The sequence below is a fragment of the Macrotis lagotis genome, chromosome 1 (assembly GCF_037893015.1).
Source record: "Macrotis lagotis isolate mMagLag1 chromosome 1, bilby.v1.9.chrom.fasta, whole genome shotgun sequence".
NCBI lineage: Eukaryota > Metazoa > Chordata > Mammalia > Peramelemorphia > Peramelidae > Macrotis > Macrotis lagotis.
This window is the reverse complement of record NC_133658.1, coordinates 521871635-521878746: the sequence shown is the minus strand read 5'-3', so window position 1 is coordinate 521878746 and position 7112 is coordinate 521871635.

The following is a 7112-nucleotide window of genomic DNA, read 5'->3' as shown; positions in this document are numbered from 1 at the left end:
GGATCTGTTAACCTGCAGTCAAATAATTTGAAATGATTTTAAAATTTCCTTTTAAACTGAAGAAAAGAATTTATTAGCACAATAAGGAAGTTTGATTAGCCTGGTAGGAGTTTCATCTTCTTATGGAACACTTTGGGTTTTACAAGCTTCAAGGTTTACTTAGAGAATATAGTCAATCAGTAACATTCTGTGGCAATTTAAGATAGATAAAGAAATCATTTCATAGGAGAGGAAAAAGTACAGTAAGAGGGAATCATTCAATGCGGGGGATATTTTTCAGGGAGAATATACATCATGTAACTAGTAGGATTTGATATTTAAATGAGAAGATATAACCTTGTACAAGAAAAAACAATAAGAAGAATTATAGAATATATTGTATAACATAAAAGGAGTAGAGTGTGTGTGTGTGTGTGTGTGTGTGTGTGTGTGTGTGTGTGTGTGTTTTTAATAGTGTTAAGGTAACCTTTAGATCAGGGATGGGGAACATTTTTTATATACCAAGAGTCACTTGGATATTTTGAACATCATTTGTGAGTTATATTTGGTTAAACTTCTAGGAAAACTAGCAGATTTATTAAATTTTGAGTCTCACCTGTGATTGCCTTTCTCAATACCAGAGCAAAAAAGCTAACCGGTGGGAGGTTTCCCCGCTTAGATTTAGACAAAGTTTCAGGTGTCTCATCTAAGACAATAAATAACTTTTATAAGGATAAATAAGACCATACATTTAAGAATGTCTTTATGGGGCCACCAGCCCTAGAGTCAGGAGCACCTGGGTTCAAATCCGGTCTCAGACACTTAATAATTACCTAGCTGTGTGGCCTTGGGCAAGCCACTTAACCCCATTGCCTAGCAAAAACTAAAAAAAAATGTCCTTACATAGATTCTTTCACAGCTCAGATGTCAAAGATATCACCTTGGACCAAGAAGAGGCTAGGGAAGTTGCATTGGAGATAATGTCATTTGAATTGAGCATTAACTGTATGATTACGAATTAGGTAGAATAGGGTAGTGAGAGGTAGTTTCTAAGAAGATAGAACATGAACAAAAGCGGTACAATTTGAGGAGAGCATGTGGTGCATGAAAAGGATTTAAACTAAAACAAAGCTAGAAAAATAGTTAAATTCTGGAAGGCTTTAAATATTTTGCTTGTAAAAGGTATTATCACATATCCTTCTGAAATTTAGATAAATTTTATCTACATCATTTCTCTGATCAGTTTGTCATTTATTATGCCTATCTCAAAGGAAACAATGTTAATTTAACATAAATAGTTCATGAAGCCTTTTTAGCTTTTGATAAGCATCTCTGTTTTCTAAGTACTCAGAAATCAACGATTAATAATACATTGACAAATTGTGCCAGAGATTAAATTTCAAGCTTATTTAGGCAATATTTCTGTACTACAACATTTTCCCCCTTAAAAATAAAATAGACATACCTCATCCCTTTCTAGTCTCCTGATACCTGTTCCATTCTGCAAAATATAAATTACTGATAGTGATTTAGCAAATTCATTTAATAGCTTTAGATGTAATTCATTAAGGCTTGGACATATGAACTAATTTAAAGTTCTTAAGTATTCCCTTTTTATCTTTATATCTTGGGATTCAGTGATCTTTCAACATTTATTCTACCTCTTCCAGTTTAAAGATCTTTTCACCTACTGGATAGAAAAGACAAAAAAAAATGAGCTGAATAATTTTGCCAACTCTCTTTTCATGATAAAAATTGCATCAGTCTTCTCTGTCCTTTCATTGTCCAGATTCATGATCAAAGCATAAATTTAAAAAAATTGTTTTTATTGTCCACGGCATATTTACCAATCTTCAAATACTATTTCTAGAATTTCATTTCATTCCATTTTTATTTCTTTACTTATGAAATGCTTTTTTAACCATGTCATTTTAAAATTTGAGCTCATCAGAAAGTATCTATACTGATTTTTAAAAGAGAGCTCTCCTTTTTTCTCTTCAGAAGAATAATTTGTGATAGCATTCTCAGAATTTCTCTTTCTGAGAGTTCCTACTCCCTCTTAAACTGTAGTCCTTTATTGTTTCTTCTCTGAACTTGATGAAATATACTTTCCTAAAAGGCACACATCTCAGTATGTCCAACACAGTTTCCCTTTTTTTTTATCAGGAATCCAAAGATGACATGTCACTTTCTCCTAAGGGCTCTGTCACTTCCGTTCTCCCAGACTGTCCTTTGTTGAGCGAAACTGAGTCAAGAACAGTAGTTCTTACAAAAATATGAACTTGTGAGCAAGAAAAATCAAGAATTTACTTCTAAATACAATCTCTGGTCAATTCTGTATTCTTGAACTGGTATGAGCTCTTAATCTCTGAGAAGCAGTAGAATCAAACCACTAAATTCATGTCACATGAATGACAAAAATTCTGATGTCAGAAGTCTAAGACAACCTTAATTCAAACTGATGACATAGAGAAGAAAGGTTACAGATTCAGCTATTCTTTCTTCAGTTAACTTCAGTTTTTCTCACAAAATATCTTTTTCTGGCAGGTGTTGGTTATATGCCTCAGTATATCTGGTGGGTCAAGTATGAACTCTGGAACAAACCCTACACTTGGTAATTAGAGATTAACGTTATATATTCTATGCTCTGTTTCTCAGCGACAGCACAAAAATGGTCTCTTCTAAGCTATATTAAAACAGCTCAATTTGGTCAGTGAAACTTTCTATATCATCCAATGACTTTTGCCCTGAGGAAATTTTCTAAAATGTGATTACCCCATTTCCTATATCTTAACTTTGTCTCTTATAGTAATCTGTAATAGGATCCACTGAGAATAGCTTGTTATCCTTCAAGATTAACATGACCTGACACACACACACACACACACACACACACACACAGACTTCAGAGTATTTCTAGTAGGAATTCAAGCGCTGTTGGCATAATGGCAAGTTAACAAACATCATTTATTCTTCCCCAGTCTTACCTTTTTCTCCTTTCACTTCTCCTTGTCTCAGACTTTTCAGGGAAGGGAATCATAGACCTTCCCATGAATGACTGAGAACCACATCTTTTTTGACTTCAAAGGTAATTAAAAAAAATAAGAACTTGAAATTACATCTGGAAGGAATGTTAAAGATGACCTTGTTCAAACCCTCATTAGACATATAAAGAAAATGAGGCCCCAAAAGATTGAGCAACTTAGCCAAACTGCAAAGCACTGATTTCCCCTTCTCTGAGTGGCCAACTTTTGGAATCAGTGGCCCATTATATAACTCCTTATTACTTTGCTGCTTTAAGAAACATCTTTAACTAGTTACTGGTGGGTCAGTAAAAGTGCATTTAGGATGATCACTACCTTTTATATTCCTTTAAAATTTTCCTTCCTCTCTGATACACTCTCATTTTCTCTGGGAATCTTTACCTACTAATGATAAGGAAGGAGTCCTTTGTGACTTTGCTGTCACATGAATGTAGTAACAATATCATTTGTGGCTTCTATTTCATGCTCTATCACATTGGGATATCTCACATAAGCATCCTATTCAACAAATCTCTGCTTACCTGTTTGACTAGAAGAAAACTAAGACCTGACCAAACCGAAAGCAATTACCTACATCAGAATTCTTTTCAAATAACTGTCTCCCCCTTATAAGTCCTCCCTCAAGATCCAATATTTTTGATGTTTAGAGTTTAATAAAAAATTAAATATGAAAGTAATAGTTGATTTCCCTCTGCTTCTGCCATATCATGTTGAAGATGTTTATGGAATTCTATATATTAATCATCTCACAAGGATCCCAAGTTCATTTATTTGTTATGGTTTTAAAAAATATATCTGGCATTTTCAAATAAAGGTTGCAACTTAGAAAATAGTACAAGTAGTTTTCCCCAAACCAGGTAATCTGTTTCTGCTGAAAAAAGAGCCATCAACAATGAAACTTCACACCACCCTTAAGACATCCACCAGTGACAATACCTTTATCCTTTCTAATAGAATTTTAAATAGCTTAAAGGTCATTTAGTTGAAGTAGAAAATGATATACCAAGAATACTACTAGACTTGCAATCAAAAGACATGGGTCCAAATTCTGACTAATACTTATTTCTTCTGGAGCTATGCATAACTCATTTAGGTTTCTTAGGCTTCAGTTTCTTCATTTATTAAAATATTTATCTATTACTATTTTTCATGAATTTCAGAAACAGATATTAAATAATATCAAGTAAGTTGCTACTTCTGCTTCCATTCATTCCTTAGTAACCAGAAAACAATTTTTTTCATGTGAAACAGGCCTGGTGTAGAAGTTCAAGATATTCTTTTTCTATGTCCTTCTAGGCTCCCGAGCATTGTAGATAACATTAAGGAATCAGAGTCTGTTTTTAGTATTTCTACATTCCATCAAATCAGTTAAATCCTACCTCTATTTCCATCTTTCTTTCTCTCTATATCAATAAATATGGAAATAAAAGACATTTAGTTCAGAGATCTTAATTTTTTTATATATTTTAATTTATAAGCATCACCTTGATAGTATAATTATGGAAGACATTTTTATAGCAACTACTGTCAGTATATAAAGAGATCTAAAGAGTAATACTTTGTCTACACTACTCTTGGAATTTTCATAATTAATACAATTAATACTTTTTACATATCACCACTTTTGACTACCTTTCAAGATCCTACAATTATATTCCATGCGTTCCATTTAATCTATTTTCCATTAACAGATAGTAGATAAAATTAGTTTACAGGAAAGGTATTTAATAAAATGGCATAGAGCTATATCTACAAATCATTCCTCCATATCTTGGCACATACTTTCATAAATGTGTACAGTTTATGTGAAAAGATGAAGTATAGTGCACTTGATTATAATGATCATGTGGCACACAAATAATGAATAGAGGTGACCCAAATATCATGTATCTCTGATAGTATAAGGCATCAATTCCCTTGTAGTTTTTCTCTCCTTGGAGAATTCTCACTCAAAATAATTCTTGATTTTGAAGGCTAGGACTCCTTTGAATCTACTCATCTCTCTTCTTTTCTTCCAGATATCATGTTCCTGTGAGTTACTTCTTCCTTTAAATTATCATTTCTTTTTATAAATATTTGTTTGGAGAGTGTAAATCTATTCTTTCAACTGTTCCTTAAACTTTCTTGAACTTGCTGATTCTCAAACTGAGGGAAAGATTTCTCTCACAAGATGAGAATATCTATGGTTAGATACCATAGTCTGTGACAATGAAGAGGGAAGAAGAGAAAAAAAAAAATATATATATATATATGATAAAATTTGTCCAAATTCTCCCCATCATCTTTAGAAGTTTCCAAATTCACAAGACTCATGAAGATAGTCAAGGTAGTAATTCAGTGTCTTGTAAAAATGGCAAGCTTAGTGATTTAGAAATTTTGGCCAGTTGGTTAATTGGTAAAGAGATAATAGCCACTCATTCACACATTGCCTCAAACAAAGATCTGCACATAATTTGTAGCTTTTTTTTAACAGTTTTTAAAAATATTATTTTATAAAGGAAAGACCAAAGGTTGTTGAAGACTTGTAGATATTTTAGAATACTTTAAATTTTTCAGTCTTAGATACAAAAATGTGTGATCACTATATATTGTTAGTGGACTTATGAATTATTTCCTCCATTCCAGAAAGTAATTTAGAATTATGCAAGAAAAGTGCCCAAGTTGCTCACCCTTTGGCTAGAGGTTCCAGGGTTGGGCATATGAGTTCCCATAGCTGCCAAAATATTTCCAGCAGCACTTTTTGTGCTAACAGAAAATAGTAATCATAATTATTTCACCTTAAATGATAATAATTGAACAAGCTGTAATATTTGAAGGAATACAATGAATATTAATACACTAAAACAAGTGATGAATAAAAACAATTTAAAAAACACTAAAAGACTTGTATGAAGATTTCTGTACATAGAACAAGGAATACATTAGATAATGATTCTAATGATGCAAAAAGCAAACAAAACAAAACGAAACAACCCACTAATATGAAACTCTGCATTCTGAAATTAGAAATCTTACCTGTCTCATACTAACACATTAAAGAGATAAGGAAAATCATTTCCTTTCTTTCATGAGAATAATAATAATTAGAGCATCAAAATGATTATTTGAAAAAAAAAGAGAAGATTCACTGTATTGGGGGGAGGGAATTGAATATGAGTAATAACCAGACAAGGTCATAACAGTGAAGTTGGGGAGAAGGAAATGTATCAATATTTTGTTATTGTTTTTAAGAAAGATCAACAACAGTAAGTTTTCATCTAAAAAATATTTGTCCTTTTTTAATTACTTTGGAAAAAAAGGTAAGATAGTGAGGGAATGTAACCTACAAAATGATCTAAATTTCCAGACTAGTGGAATGAATTAAGGACATTTGATATAATGCTGATTTAATTGTGAGAAATTTCCAAAATATAAAATAAAATTTAAGGATAAAATAAAACCTTAATTTTAATATCTTTAATTATGACAAGCAAAGGTCCCTTAAAACAGTTTTATGAGTCTAGTTTTAGTTTAGATGGTTATGATCTATGTCCAATAAAAATACTGAAAAGAGGCAGCATTGGACAGATCTTTTATGTGTTCCTAGATCACTTTTTATATAAGTATGTTTATTGTTAGGTTACCTTCATTAAATAAGAGTTTGAGAAATAAAATCAGCTTTCTAGCAAGAGACTAACATGTATATAGCTTTGTTGGATACAAATTGTTTCGTTTATTTTTTGACTACAGTAGATATTATTCTGATATGTGTTATAGGAGGGGCTATTGCAATTTCTTAGGATCTATGATAGACTTAAATGGGTTTACTTTAGATGTGGCTTATTTAAAGATCTAATCCGGAAGAAATCCCTATATTCTACTGTCATGTCCAAGAGTGCAGCTGCCTCTACTGCTTCTCTGTTCATTCATTCTGAATTGTGCTTGTCATTTTGTCATATCTGGCTCTAATTATTTTAGATTCAGCTCATTCTGTAACCAGCATGACACATAGAGTATAAACCTTATATTTCTTATCACAGGTCCTCCACATCCTTCACAAAGGTGACGATGTTACCTTCCTTTCTTTTTCCCTATATTTTCCCTACAGAT